This window comes from Anopheles stephensi, chromosome 2 (genome assembly GCF_013141755.1).
Source record: "Anopheles stephensi strain Indian chromosome 2, UCI_ANSTEP_V1.0, whole genome shotgun sequence".
NCBI classification, from domain to species: domain Eukaryota; kingdom Metazoa; phylum Arthropoda; class Insecta; order Diptera; family Culicidae; genus Anopheles; species Anopheles stephensi.
Window position 1 is genome coordinate 48,929,187 of NC_050202.1, and position 16,878 is coordinate 48,946,064.

Consider the following 16,878-nt stretch of genomic DNA (forward strand, 5'->3'; position numbering starts at 1 on the left):
AGAATTAAAATAATCGGGCCTAAATATAAATCTCTGATCTCTGTCCAGAGAACTGCGGCTTGAACATTTTCTGCAAATCTCTTAAAAAATATAGTTGAGGATAGATTTTGTTTTTACAAGCCTGATGTCAGAAACCCACTGTCTAAGCCTTGAAAGTCTCTCAAAAAGTCCGAAAACACAAACAACGCATTGTTGTATTGCAGAACGCTCGCATTGAAAAAAAGTACTAAAAACGCAATCAACTGTCAAACGTGACATTTCCCAAGGTCTAATTTCAAACGTCAAAGGTCAAAACCACTATTTGACAAATGTCTGTTGTTTGTAAATATTACTCGAAATATTATGATTTTAGGCAAAAATCGCTAGGACTTTCAATCATCATTTTTTTCTATAAAATTTAGAGCGTGAAATTTCAACAAAAAATTACTTTATCTGTAATAATGAAACATCAATATTTACAGCAAATCTGCAGCACCCTGTGGACCAACTGAAAGGATTAACATTAACTTTAAAATTTAAAATTTCAAATTGATTGATCACAGCGTTTGCATACTTTTCCAAAAACAAACGGAATTATTTGACAGAAATAATCGTTTTCTCTCCCTTCCAAATTCAAACACCGAACCGTTGTTGTGCCTCATCAATTCATTTGATCTTCATCGCCCGTTCCCGAACCTCACCATGGGAAGGATTATAAATTATCAAACTAATCACCAAAATATGCAAACGGCTCACCAAATTGACGCGTCCGTCGAACACCAGCAACGGGCAAGCCGGAAACGGTCGGCCGTAAAGGTAGACCTTTTTCTCTCACTTTTCGCGGCGCGGTACGCAATGGCACACCGGGAAGACAAAACTCCAACAGCCAACTCTCTAAACCATCTCTAAACACCAAAACGAACTGCCAAACATTAATTGATAACAAGCGGAACGACCGCTTGCTGCGATTGTTTCGCTTCTTCCCCGTCCGTCGATGTGGCTGCCGGAGATGCGGTGCAAAAATCGCTTCATTCCATGGTCATCGAATGGTTTTTAATCGGGTAAACAAAATCACGAAAGCATCCCGGAATCCCGGTTCATTAGCCAGGCGCATCTTCGCACCGAGAAGGATGTCCCATTCCGCACGTTGCCAATTTGCGGTGCCTGCAGACGTCCCAAAACAACCCATACCAAATGACTTTATTATTTGGCTACCGAGTCCCTAATAAAGCGTGTCCGAGGTCTGGAATCCGGTGCGAAGCAGGGCACATTGGCACATTGGCATTCGATCGCAAATTAGCGTAATTTTTGGGGGCCTATTTCCCTGGGTTCCAGGGAAGAGAACGTGCGCCGTCGATCGGCGTCAGGATCGGCGTGCCCTGCCCGCACCGGATGCAGATGATCTACTGCCATAAAGGCATAATTATCTCCCCAAAACACTATGATTGAGCCTCGACCGTACCGAATGGATGGTAGAAAGGGTCATGCAAAAAGAAAAAGAAGTCGTCGACTCGTTCCCGAATATAAACATTCCATAATGAGCAGCCATCGATCGACCTACTCGGAACGGGCACGACCGACCCTCGCAATACGTGAAAGATTGTGCAATTAATCGAAAGGAAAGTGTCAATCACTCGGCACTCGGTGCTAGCGAAAGGTTCCGGGAGCGAGTTCCCGTACCACGCGCCGCTCGTCCAGCTACGCCGCAATATAAATTAGTCAAACAACAATGAAATTATGCTCCCGGGAGTGTTCGAAAGTGGCGAAAGCTTACCGGAAACTATTGTGATTGGATGCTGTCGTAAAGCGCCTCCAATAAGGGTGGAACCCCAAAAAGGCATAACCGTGTCCCGGCGCGCACGCTCGCCCCCGTACCTCACTTCAAATGTCACACGTGGCTGTCAAACTGTTTACCTTTGGTGTCTGGTGGCGACACAGGAACACCGTAGGAACGTGAAATGGACGATTTCACTTTCGGTTTTCGGTGTTGGATGGATGCGTGGATGGATGCGTGGATGGATGCAGTGATTCGGGCAGGAGATATATTTGTTTATGAACGATAAACCTTGAACTCGTCCTAATCGAAATGTAAACGAGAACGAGGGGTTTGAGTTGCAGTCGTACAACAAAAGGTGAAGGAATGTTGCACCTCGATGGGGACATCGTGGTTGATAGAAATGAGGATAAATTTTATTTTAGTTAAGTATTTTGGGGATCGTTATGGATTTATTGTACTTTGACTCCTCATATTTAACGTATTTAGTAGATGAGATGAATCTACTATTCCTCTTTTGGCCTATCAGTCTTTGGCCGAACTAAGAATAAAACAATCAAGCAACACATACAGTGTCAGTCAAAACAATAACAACAGTCTACATTCAAATCCTTCAAAGGTTATTGATATTTAAACTAGTATGAGTTACAGGTAGACGAAATTTTTAAGATGTGATCTTGACTTTCGATCGCAGTTACAGTGACTGCTAAAACAATAGCACAAAACTAACAGGAATGTAGAAAGTGCTATTTTTGATTATTATGTTAGTTATAAATAAATAATATGAAAGCATACGCATTATTCCAATTTCTAAATTTTTGAAATTTGGTGTGCAATAAGAAATTATCTGAACTGTTGAGTTAATTTAATTAAATCGCTGAAAATTCTTTCAGAATCTTTGAAAAGAGAAAATTTATTACCACCAATTTTAATCTCGAAGCAAGTCCCTGGTCATGCTTAAAATTTTATGGTATAGATGCTATTTTTATAAAAAAATGAATGTTCTTATTATAATATCACATGTATTTTGATAGTATTTGCTTTCTTCTTCCTTGGCACTACAACCACGAGAGGTCACAGCCTGTGATTTAATTTTACCCTCAGCTGGGTAGTCAGTACGAGGAGGTGGTCTGGATGGGATTTGAACTCCGGTCCTGCCGTGTGAAGGCCGGCACCGTGATCGCCCCTGCCACCGGACCGCCTCCTGTTTGCTTTAGAACAGAAAAAATGAAGGAAAGTAGATTTCCTGCTTGAATGGTATTGCACGTCTAAGTTACATATTTAATGATCTTATTGTTTCGTCCGTTATTTTATAAAATAGTTCTTCAATAAGAAATCACTGAGTAACAATCAAATTCAGTCATAGTCAACATGGGTACATAGATTGCGATGCAAAATTAAGACTCCAGTCACTGTTTCAAGCCCGTGTTGGTTGATTAAATGTACATTTTAAGTACTAAAAACCAACTGTATTTCTAAGAGATTTAAAATTCAAATATTGTTTGCATTGTTATATTAAAATATATAAAAATACTAAATAGATAGTTGTATTAGTAGTTGATATTATGTCATGGTCGTACATTTCTTTTCATGGTATCAATATTTTCATTATCTTTTAGAGTTTGTGTTTATTTTTTTAAAGAATGTCCCATTGAAATTCATAACTGATTTTTTTGTTCTTCTCACCAATTTCCACGATTGAGTAATGTTTTCAAACAATATGTAAACAGGATTGGCGGACCTATTATTTTGTCTGACACTGTAGTTCAGCTGAAAATCCCATTATATTGCAAGTCTCCGCTTCGCAACCCATGAAACGTGTCTCTCAATTGGCGAACAATACCATCAAGCACTCATAAAAAACTCCATTTCGACCCTGAAAGAAAGCAGTTCTGAACGAAACACAACATTGTAGTTGAAATCTCCAGAAGGGCGACTCAAAAAAAAATAAACCCCATCCCAACTCAATTTCTTTAACCATGGAAAGAAGACATAAACTACGGTTTATAATCCACAAAGTTCATATTAGAAGCCACAAAATCTGTCAACAGCCGCACGTCTTATGGTCTTAGGCGCTGAGTTATGATGCTCCCCTACTCCTCCAGAGCCTTCCCGAACAGAGGTCTCAACCGCCCGACCCGAGACAGAAAGTGCATTCGAGCAGCCGGTTACCATATGCTTTACACTCCGTTTATCCGTTGCCTGTTTTTTTTCCACGTTCGTGGTTTTGGGGCAAAAACGCAAAACGGACAAAAGAAGGAAAGGAAAACAAACTACATCTCATTACTCGTCAAACGTCGTGTCACGTGGTGCTAGTCTTTCGGTACGATTTCGGTACGCCAAGTAAGCAGCTTTCCGTGATGCGGATGTTTACTCTTGTCACAGTTAGAAGTGATTCCAATTCGCTTTCTCCAGCTGCTTCGGGCATGGATGGGGGTTGTGTGGTTAAGAAAGCTTCAGTGCACCTCGAAGGAGATTTTGATTTGTGAAACTAAAGGCTCGGAAAGTCTCATACCTATTACAAGTTAAAACAGAATTAAGTTCCTGCAGACGGCAGTGGTTCAGTGACTTCAAAAAAACTCAACCGACCGTTTCTACGTGCTCGCGTCCATAAGCAAACCACTCTCGCGTGGTCGATTGAGCGGTCGTAAAAATGCAACGCCAATTCTGAGTGCTCGTAAAACTGCACCACCATAAAATCTCGGACATCCTCCGTTCTAAGGTCGTAAGATGGCGGGATGGGTGATTTGTGGAGCTGCGAAGGTGTCGAATTGTGTTTGAATAAACGGGTATGTAATCTCTTTGCGCAGGGAAGCTAAATATTCGTTTAGTCGCCAATCCGGGTCCGTTTGCTGGGACGAAGAGTCCTCCCGAATGAATGAGAACTTGCAGTTCTTGCTCCCTACAGCTTTGAGAAGAGATATTTCTTTCTTTCTCGGAAACCAAATACAATACCCAGATTGCAAACACTTTCCAAGCTGAGACACCTATCGACAGGAGAATGCACCATCTAACAGCCCAGAGCACGGGGGATCAGGGATGTCCCGAAGTCCCACTGTGACTGTGTCTCCCCAAACACGCTACGGTGTAGGTCTATGAATATTCAACACTATACGTTCACACAAACAGAAAAAAAGAAAGCAAACCTCCAAACCGTGATCCTCAGCGCGAAGAAGCGCATTGCTTACCGATCGCCGGCTTCTATCGGTACCGAGTCAATGACAAAAAGGTTCGCGAACTCCCGCGACAATCCGCGACGGTGGTCGACATAAATTTTGCTCTTATTTTTTTCTAGCCCACACCAGTCTGCCGAGACTTCGGTACAGCATCCACTTGGCATTGTTCTTCTTTACACACCCTCGACGCCACCACTCACCGCTTCCACCCTTTTTGGCTATCTCCACAGCCTCCGTTGCGGGATGATAATTTATGGAGTGTTGTTTCTGGCGCGCCACAGAGTCATCGGATCGGCACATAAAATACATACGTGCTCCGGGGCGGGAATGCCCAATGTATAATACATGCCGTTGCCTTGGATGTGGAGTAATGTCGCGACTTGTTGTTCTTGGGCATGTGATTTGCAGCTGTTTTGGGCAGCATTTTCGGGGAACAACATTCTTGACGAATTTTTCCGGACACACGTTTTGAATGACACATAATCAAAATCTTTAACTTGGCTTCAGTTACAGGAACTGGCTAGCATACTTTGAGTACCTCAAGAAAACAAGCGAGACTTTCACTCAATCTCTCGGCTGAGTTGCATCTTATCACTTATTGCCAAAGGAAATTAGCATGATAAAGCTTTCACCGGAGCGATATCAGCAGTCTTTCTTCCCCGTTCTTCGATTATCTGTTCCTGCAAGGACGACCACCCGGTGTCGGTGGGATGATAGTGCGGGAATAAATTAAATGCAATTAAAATAATGAAATGAATGAATGAAATCGCTGCGGTAGGTCGATCGCCGCTAGAGAGCTGTTCTTGCACTCTCCAAGGTGGAATGGATATCAATTTCGCAACACAGATACTGGGTGACAAATGAAAGATTACTAATAGGTGCTGGGCGATGGTTTATCCCGTTCTCGGTAGAAGATCCCGATATGGCTAGAATGTAAAGTCTCAGCAGGAGATGATTCTACCGTGAAGGTAGGTTTCAGAGAGCCTAGTTGCAGAACTAGTTGGATCGCTACGTGAATCGTGTATCGTGCTGATAGTGAGTGGACTAAGAATAACTAGCTCGGAGGTGCTTAATCAGTAGGGAAGTTAATTTTAATTTCTTCCCTACACGAGACTACATTTTTACAACACATCCCCGTTGTGCGTTCTTGGACACCTTCTCCTTTGGACCAATTTTGCAAGATTAATGCCGGACATCGATTTGCTAACTAGCTCGGTGATGTTGTTTAACATTCTTTAAAGCCTCAAGTGACCAGACTTAGCAAACGATATGTGTTCCGGAAATACTATATAGTTTCGAACCTGTCGTCAAGCTAATTAGCGATTAATTTGTTGTCTGTACCGATACGTTTTACAGGCAGGCACGCAAAACCCTGCCGAGAGCTCACACGGTGCAGCAACTCCACAGTTTCTGCTGCAAACATTTCTCACGCAGGAAGTTTTCATTGCTTTGCGAGTGATAGGATAGTTCTTCGGGAACTGCCCCGTTTTGCAATAAGATATGTGGGGTACCGGCACCAGTAAGTGGTATTATTTTATTCCCCGGGTTGTGTTTTTTTTTGCATTCCCAGGCTTTCCCGTCCTTCATTTGCATTAGGGCAAAGCATTTGTGCGCATTATAAATATGATCCTCGATGTGGCGGCCAAACTAGATCTCGGATGGATATCACTTTCCCGAACGACTACTGCTGCTGCTGATCGCCTTTGCTTTTTAGGGATGTATAAAGCATGGAATGTTTACGACTTAATTGAAATGTTTTCGCGCACTTGTAGCTGCACAACGCTGCGTGCACGCAACACTCCGTACGAATGAAACGTGTTAATGATTCGTTCGTTTTCGGTCCCCTTAAGCTTGGGGCTTAATTTTATAGCCACTCGTGGCTACCGGAAGCGGAACAACGTTAGGTTTCGCCACGATCTGTAGCGCGAATTGCTCGATTGCATGTTGGTGTGTCAAACATGCACGTAAGAGAAAATTTGCATTTTCCAGTCCACATTCATTGTCCGAAGCGGTTACTATTTTACGTGTCTAATAAACATCACAGGTAGTTTCTTGAATGCTTCACGCTTGATGTAACAAACCGTGAGAAATACTTTCGGGCTTCTCCTCTTCATATCGATTGGGTGCGTGCATAAACGGTGATAAATCGCTCTGGATATGATGAGATCGAAACTGATCCGAATGGAGATAGCTGTGGCCAACGATTGCTTCGCTTCACAATCCACGCCATCAGACCATTATCACCTTTTCGCCAGCGGACGTTAGAAGCACAGCAGGACACCATTAAACGTACCTAAAATGAGAATAAAGAAAGAAAAGCAGTAATTAATAAGGTGTTCGGTTAACGTTTTCGATGGTGTGTGATGGCATGGTCATGATGGCCATTTTCATTAGCTTCATAAATAAGGGTAACCGTTACACAGTTACGATAAATGGTTTTTCGGATAGGAGAATGCGTTTCATGGAGTCAGAGATGTCGTATCGAACGGGACAATTTTAGTGTTGGAGCTATTGCCCCTATGCCAACCAACTGAATCAAATTTCATGATCTTTAAAGGGATTTTATTGCTCTTCAGTGTAATAGAAAATATAGTTGGGCCTAAATCGTTGTTCATTTCTAATTCCATCTGTCGGTTCTAGAGCAACAAGGCGTCATGCATCGACGTAACTGATCACGAATGCCGGTTGAGCATTTGGACAGGATATTTTCAACATCCCATTGTTTGAAGAATTCCGAATTATCTTGAGGCAAATTCTGAAATAGATGGCAGAGCTGCAACTACAATCTTGTCATCTATTCATTAAGCCTATCCACTCATGATAGTATAACCAAAGCAAAAGTTTATTAACCAATGTATTGTAGCTCGTTGGAATGATACTAAGCTAGATCGAGCTAACATCATGTGAAGAAAGACGGAAACATCTCAAGGCTCAGGGACTGCTCTGGGCACGTGGGATTGCCAGTCGTTTCTTGTACCTGACGCTAGAGAGGATCATCCGAGACATGAAGATAGAATCTTCAGGGGACATATTCTCTCAGTCATTCCAGCGGTCCTGCTGATAAATATTGATTCTCGTAGGAGTGATATATAGATTTGAGTGGTCCGGTGACCGATGCGATAACGGCGCCGGTCGTCACACGGCAGGCGCGGGTTCAAATCCCATCCAGACCGTCTTCCCGAGCGCAAGACTGACCATTCAGCTGCGGGTGAAATCAAGTCACAGAGAGCCAAGAATGGCAGGCCGAGACCTTTCAAGGTTGTGGAGCCAAGGAAGGGGGAGAAAGATGTATGAGATAGATAGGAGATCGTACTTTTGAAGTCATCCTAAATCAAAATTCAACATGGAATACGGCATATATGTTGAGATACGCACAACGGTGCTGGCTCTTACCAAGTCAGATCATAGTCTGAGGAAACTTCTCCAATCCAAAAAGGAGAACGGAGCTAGGACTGTATAGAACATTGATAATCAAAGAACTTACATACGCTTCAGAGACATGGACTGTGTTCAAAAGTGACGAACTCCTCTTAACCCTGTCAGAGAGAAATAAATCAGGATCTCAGAAGGATTCTTGGCTCTGTATATTTGGAAAGACAATGTAGGATTCACCTCAGCGATAAACTCTATTACCTGAACAGTGTGAGAACACATGTCAGACTTCAATGGACATGTCATGAGATTGAAGTCGCGCAACCCCGAAAGTAAGGATTACCTGAAAGTATTTCCGAATGATTTTTAAACAAAATATATAAAAAAACGCCATAAAACGATACAACTACCGATTGAAGTAGGAGTACAGCGAACAGTCCACACACAACCGGAACTCATCCACTGTCACTGTACCGATCGTACAACAATACCACGCAACAGAATGCCGAATTCAAACACTCGCGCGCACACTGTGTGTCCGCACGCGCCATTCGCCAACCATTACCACTAAATCACGGGGACGCAATACACTTCGACGGCGGTGCATGGTGGTGCATCCCGAACGATGTGCACCCGTCGGCCCGGCAATCAGATACCCGTTGCGTTCGGTAAACTTTACTTTACCACTTTACCACGGCATAACCGTGCACGGACGCACAGAGAGCGAGAGAAAAAGAAGACTAATCACATCGGCGATCCGTATGATCCCCGCCATGTATCGGTGGCTACCAAGCGATGCAGCGAGCTTAATTGACAATAAATAATGATGCAAACGAAAGGCGCATGAAGATGATTTTCGTTTCGTGACGCCGCCAGTAGGATATCACTCGGTGTGTGACGGTTGTCTTGATCCCCCATCGGTTCGTTTTCAACTCAACCTCGCTCAGGCTGCTCTTATCGATGATTCGGATTGATGCATCGCAGCACGGTGCTGCGTCGGATTGATTTCGTATGCAAATGCGCGCTGTGACATCGCACGATTTGCAACATTATCGGGCTGCTTGTCGGAATGCTTTGAGGTCTTCTTACACTGATCCGACAGCAGAAAATTCCGACAGCATTTTTGTACACTCGATACAACGAAACGCAATTTTAAGCATCACTTGTACCTGCCTTATCACTTCAACCTTAAGTAAGATGTTTATGATTCGATGTTTTTGGAATAATTTTCTTATAACAGCATTATGACTCATTGAATTGGCACAGAGTTCTTACAAATATTGGGCCTACGCTGGCGTCAAACATCTGTTCAGTGGTATGACGTGCTGTGCTACCAATGCTGTGACCACCCGGACCGTTCGCTCCGATTGCTACAAATAGATTGATGAATGCTGATTTCCATCAAGCATGCAACGCAACTCAACCGTGTAATGGGCCCAGCACGAGGAGAAAAACAAACACCCTTCGATCACTGGAGTGATCTTGAAAAATTGTTCACCAATTAATTCATGATCCTTTCGCATGTAAGAGCTGTGAGCTGTAACAAAGTGCAACACTGCCAACTCCCCAGCCACATGAGTGTGAATCCTGAGCACGGGCGAACGCGTCCTTCGCGCCGTGTACCGAGCGTGTCTCGATTCAATTATTAAATGCCCGGGAGCTTGCTTTACTGCCGCGTGGTGCCTACCACCAGGCTTCCTACAAACAGTGACACGAACTTTGTAACCATCGCCTCCGAACGGCAAGTTTGAAAATTTAAAATCGCGAATCAAATATCTCACGCTTCTCTTGTTAATTCGATGAAATCTGAGCGTGGCAGATAAAATTAAAGTTCGCCTGGCACGCCACCCAGCCCTTCTGCGGAGGCTTTCCGCGACGTTGGACGATAAAACCGGGTGCATGATCACTGCCCTCGGTGGTGTAATGGTCATGTCATTGCCCGCCTGCAATTGCACCCGAGGGCCGGCGTTCAAACGGTTCGTTATTTTCCATCTCGTCCCCGCGCGAATAGAGACGGCCAGAGTAACTGCCAAAGGCGAATGAATTTAATGAATTGTCACGTTAGACATCCACCATTAGACGAGCGCAGACACGGTGCAAGTTGGTGTGCTTGGCTGCTCACACAATTAATGTAATGTTCGCTGAATTTTTATGTATTTCTAATAAAACGGTGCAGTGGCACTCATAGTGCATAAAAAGTAGATCAGTGGCGACTGGGTTCTGTCTGCACCACAGCGATCCGAGGTAAAGCGATTTGGTCGAGAAGTCACGCGATCGTGTTGATTTGGGATTTTGTGTAAACATGTGCGTGTATCATGGAGTGGACATATGATTCGCTTAGCTAATTTTCGCCCAGCTAGATTAGTTAATCTATTTTGTCGCACTAAGGCCTTTAAGGAACCTTTTTAAACTTTTTTAGAGCTGCTTCAAGGACTTTTCTATTTATCTCCGACCAAACTTTTGTTCAATGTTGAAAAAGAACCATTGACCTTTGTCAATATAATCCTCACCTCTTGGGGCAGAATTTTATTGCCTTAGAAGATCTATAGCTAGATGTTAGTTTGATAGAGTAAACGTGAAAAGAGGTCTTCACAAGTTCGATTTTCATAAAGGGGAATTCTGAGCAATTATCTGAAGCTGCTGAAGTTAGAGTGATGACAAATATTTCCTAGGAACTCTGTTAATTTGATAGACTGTTTAGTCTATGTTAATGGCAGAAAGAGATCTTCAAAAGTTCAATAATCCGCAAGGATATAGGAGAATTTTCTGAAGCTGCTGAAGTTAAGGTGATGACAAATCTTTCCTTAGAGATGGATATATTTGCTTCTGTTAGTTTGATAGACTAGAAAGAGTTCTTCAAAAGTTAAATTTTCGCCAAGGATAAAGTTGCTCTAAGAGTAAATATCTGAAGCTGCTGAAGTTAGAGTGATGACACATCTTGCTTTGGAATTCTGTAAGTTTGATCAAGAAGACGCAGAAAGAGATCTTCACATGTTCAGTATTTCCTAAGGATACTGGAGATTTCTACGTGATTATGTGAATCTTCCGATGTAAGAGTGATTTCAAATATTTCTTGGAATTAGGATAGAATAAACGAAGAAAGAGGACTTCAAATATCCAATAATCCGCAAGAATACGGAAGAGTTCTGAATATCTGGGGCTGGTGAAGTTAGAATGATGACAAATCTTTCCTTGGAATTCTTGATCCATGGCACTACAACCAGCCATGAGAGGTCTGAGCCTACCATTTATAGATTTTTATGACTTGATTTTTCCCGTAACTTGATAGTCAGTCAGCGGTTAGGATGTGATTTGAACTCCGGTCCTGTCATTAGAAGAACGTCGCCACTGTCGCCTCGGCCACCAGACCGCTCCAAAGACTGCACCAAAGACTGCTTGATCTTCTTTCTTTCTTGACACTACAACCTCGAGAGGTCTCGGCCCGCCATTTCTGTTTCTGTGTGACTTGATTCTACCCGTAGTAAAGTAGTTAGTTCTGCGTACGTGGAGGCGATCTGGATGGGATTTGAACCCCGGTCCTGTCGTGTGAAGACCGACGCCGTTATCGCCTCGGCCACCGGACCGCCCCTTATTGACTTTATTCGCTGCAAATATATTGCAAAGACTTCAAAGTTTGAGATTCAATGATTACCAAGTTAGGAATGAGGATGATCTTTGGTGATCCTCAGTCCCTGTGTGATCTGCATCACACTTTTCAGAAACTTCTTATAACAACTTACCATTTATTATCAATTCTGGTCTATTTTTATTGATATGATACAGATATCTGGTAAAGAATATGATATGTCTTGCCCACAAAAACTGCTAATATAACGAACACTCACCGAACGAACGAATCAAAAGCTCACTCTAATTTCAGGACATCAGATTTCTCTTGCAAGATCATTTTAACATCCAGCAATGATCCCCTTTTTGAAACCGGTTCAATAATGCAGGAGTCATCAGCAATCAATATTTCGTATGATTAATGATACCGTTTTCTTCCTCGTTGCTCCACTTGTACGTCAAAAACCTCACTCGCAATGAAACAAACAAAAGCTCCACGACAAATCCGCCGGTTCTCACGTTCGTTGTCGAAACGTCTCATTAACGACGCCGAGTCCCGAGGAGGTGACAAAATGGCAATAATTTCACACCCAAACATCAGGCTCACCGGTTGGCGCTGCTTAATTGCCATCCTGCTACCGACTCGCCTTGCTGCACCTCATCGGATCACTTTTCTCATTACTTTCTACCAGGCCCACCGCTGTGCCATCCCTTTGACATGCACACAGCACACTTGAAGCAATTATAGCTGGCGTGCAAGAAAGGCACCGATTCCCGAACGGCACCCAAATTATTGTGCCCGTGTGCGAAGAAAACACGCTCACAGTAGTCCAGAGAGGAGTTGCTGCCAATTTTTTGAGATCAATTGAGATGAACATTGATCGATTACGGTGCGCATTTTCATTTAGTCATCAGTCAACCTCCTCAGCAACACAGATGTGTACCCCGGGGTAACCATGGACGGATCAAAAGAAGCCACAATTAAGCATCGGGATCCGGGCGCGATCCATCCACCCGATCCCCGGCACGGCAAACGAGCTTCTTGGTTGTTTTGTGCCGATGCCGATTACTGATTAAAAATCGATTGTTTTTTCGGCCGACATCCGCTGAAAGGAGCCACAGCCCTGGTCAGGCTGGACGTCCTTCGAAAGTCATCCTAACAGAGTGGCGAGTTCCAGCTTTCCATCGCCATGCGTCGCACACTCGAGCCGGCGATTACTCAATTAATCAACCGAGGTTAAGTAGTTCCGCTACCAGATTTCAGCATAAGTACCACCGCCAGAAAAGGAGATCCTGGCCACATCTGGTACCGCCTCGGTGTGACGGTTCCTTCAAATTATCCGCAAAACCCGAGCTAAAACTGTGCCTCGCACACTCGTGCAGTTAACTGTGCAAGGCAAAATCAATCGTAAAAGTTTACGTTTACGCGAGCGAATATGGGCATGGGTTATGATTTATTGGATGCTGATAGTGACTGTTGGCACAAGAGAATTCTGACTCTCGGTCCTCCAGCAAAACTGGTCCCTTTCATGTCCTCAGGTCCTTTGGCGAGCGGTACTATCCTGAAGCAATGTGTGTCAGTGGAACGGCTATTCCTTCGGATTGCTTGACGAAAAAGGATAAAAGTGGGAGTGAACGGAGGGTAGCCATAAAAGCGGTCTTATATTACATGGTTGGTCGAAGCCGAATGATCGTAAACCAATATGGCGGCGGTGGAAGTGTAATAAAATGTAGTGTTGGTTGCACTAATAGCTCTACAGGGGGTCGCTAACTTGAAAACGAATTGGATCGCTCAAACTAACTCTTAAAGGTTGATTCCCGTCTAAAAACGAACACTAATTGCGGGGTTTTCATTTGCATAACGATTTACTGATATGTGCCCTTAAGGGTTAATAAAGTTCGAATAGTTCTTCTTGCCATTTATTTGTGCATTATCCTTGATTTTGTTTCGAAGCAAAACCTTGAGATTTGTCCTTGCTATGTCCAAGATAAAATATTTTAAGAACAGTGTTATATGCTTCATCAAACGTAAAACCTGCTTCAGAACTTCAAATTATATGTTAAAGATAACGACAAAAAATCACATCGTAAAATACCATCTCACGCACACCAAATTAAGCAACCCATCTTCACCCATCATCCTTAAGACTTTTCCCAGCGCTCCCCAGACTTCATACCCTGCGCCATCTCCAACACTGGGAAGACGCCGCCAGACATATCATTAGCGAGATCACATTCATTGAGCACCGCGTTGCGCACCTTTGTCATCAAATCATTTAATTTTATCACAGCATTAACGACACCGACGAACGAACATACCGTTGCCATGGAGCAGTGCAGCCCGCGCGTGATGGGAGCTTTATGCTAAATTGCCGCTGCCATCCTGCGAAAACGATCCCCCTCATTATCTTCGCACATAGTAAAACAACGGAAAACCTTATATCGAACCATGGGTCCGTGTATCATCGCGATCATGTTTCTCGGGCATTGGGATTAAAAAAAGGATGATGGGAGGAGTTCGTGCTGCTGGTGCCGGTTAGTAAATCAGGATGTCTTATTCTTGCTCTCCGAATGTATTACTCTCGAAGTAACTTGAACCGGATGGTGAGTTGAGGAGACAAATGTAGTAAGCAAATAGTGCCGTACACCGACGATCGATGGTAGATAGTGACTGTTCATTGATCATAGGGCTCTTAAGTTTAGCGTTGCTTCCATAAGATACCTTCATTTGCGCACATCCAGCTGCTCATCCCGGGAGAATGCCACGGTCCATAATTCACCTAACGCCTGCCAACCTTTCATTAATGCACAACGGAGAATCGAACGTAATTACATTAATCACACTTTGGCAAGCGGCAACAATCGCATAAATCTTGATAACGCGCCTGCGATGGAACTCCGTCCAGGTCCGAGCCAGGTCAAAGTGGGCATCACACACAACCGATGCCTGCCCGCACAGTTCAGGCACACAAAATCGAAACCGAATCGACTGGTGCCACTGGTATGCCATTTGTGCAATTTTAAGCGTAGTAAATACGTTTCAGGGTCTGCGTGTATGTTGGAATGGTTTCGGACCTACGAGAAGGGTACTTATGGCCGTTGGGATGGTAATTGGAGGATGGGAAGGAGAAGCAAAGAGAAGAACCGATAGAGCTTCATAGAGATTTATCGCGAATCTAATTTAGGTTTTCAGTTTCCAGCTTCACGTTGGAGGACAGCGACCAGGAGAACCGTATATGGTCCATGAGAGGTGTAGTATGTCAGTGATGTTGATATGTGTTTCTAGGCTTGTGTCTTAGGAGGTTCATGCCTTTATTAACCATCAATAAGTACAGCCGGCAAAATGACCTATGACCTATCAAATACAATTGAATCTGACGGATCAAGCTGAAGCTTCAGCGCCTAGTGGCTTTGACAAGATCTGTAACTAATATCAATGGTGTCAGAGAGAGCTCCTCTCTGAATGGTAAGGAATATCCCGGATATGGTTGGACATTGTTATAAGTCGCTGGCCACATTTAAGACGAAGTCGTCCATGTGACAATCATTCAGAAGGAGCTGATGAGGCGCTTAAGAAAAGTTTTGTTTGAGAGCGTCGCATACCGTAGAATCTCTCAACTGACTACGGCCTCTATCAATAGATTTTTTTTGGAGATAAACCTATATCAGAGGACCTTATCGCATTATTCTATAACCATGAAGGAGAAGCAACCATAAGAGAGGTCTGCAAACATTCTGTAGTTTATTTCTACGTCATCCATTCCGAAGATTCTTCTTCACATCGTTAGGCATCTTGACAAGAGTCCAGAACTTTAGAGTCATCAAGGATACCAGTTTCAAACGAAAAAGTATCTCATACTCTCCCGTTCTTCTTGGACTGACGACTTCTCTTAGGTTATGTCTGCCATTTATGACTTACTAGAGACTTAAAGATACCACGTAGTTGGGTCAGTCAGTCCTCACTACGGGGGAACGCTCCGGATGGGATTTGAGCCCCGGTCCTGTCGTATGAAGCCGGCGCCGTTGTTGCTTCTACTACCGGACCACCCAACGAAACGAAAAAGTATCTCAGAATCCAGAAATAGTACCAACTTAATAAGTCCATCACGACGTCTTCTGTAATTCTTTTAAGGAATGTTGCTATAATTCTCTGTCTTTCGAATAACCATGAGCTTAAAATAAATAGTTTTGCAACTAAATTGGTCTGCGAAAAGCTAGGCAACACCTTCAACCACACTCATATTACATCACTACTGCAGCTTTCCCTTCCTGTACGCGCACGGTGCAACAGTAATCAGTAACAGAAATGGTAAAAAGGAAATGTTTAATCAAAACATGCGTCTCCAAACGTTGACACATTGGTCCAGCTCTGGCCCGGGGCAGCGCTATATCTATATAAATGGTACGTGTTTGCCCGTAGCAGCTTCCTGCACACTGAAACCCTACGTACTAGTATCTCCATCTGCTCGGCCATGCGACCATTTCGCGATTGCGTCCCAGGACGATGAAAATATCACAGTTTTGTCTTATCGCCCCGCCGGGTCCAAACCCAAGCGTCAGATAAATGATTAATCACCGGATAGATGGATCGATGGGCATCGTTGCACCGCGAAAGTTGTCTCCGTCCGTTTAAACCGTACCAGGAGGGCGTACTTGAAGAGATGGGAGGTGTAGCTACGCATTGCAAACCGCGAAGGTTGACAGCTGGCGTTGGCCAAACGATCGGTCGATGTTGCCGTGTTGCACAACGCTGATTGCACCGTTGCATCCGTTGTTGTTGCTGCGAGCGGATTATACGCCATCTTTCGTTCCCGCTTGTTGTGCCTGCACAGTATCGATTACTGACCCGCCGTGTCGTGGCGTACCGGGAACTCCGGGAACGAAAACGGGGTGGGGGTAACTTATTGGCAGCCATTGCAATGACGAATCGAAAACCTTCGCGATCGATACACGGCAAGGATTAATCACTGACAGCATGGTATCGGCATGGTGGAACGGCACCAGATGGCG

At 43.8% G+C, this 16,878-nt stretch overlaps 1 protein-coding gene across 2 annotated transcripts in view; it reads right to left on the bottom strand.

Moving 5' to 3' along the window:
- LOC118508349 (semaphorin-5A) overlaps window positions 1–16,878 on the bottom strand; it is a 132,035-nt gene that overhangs the window by 17,583 nt on the left and 97,574 nt on the right. The window lies entirely within an intron of this gene.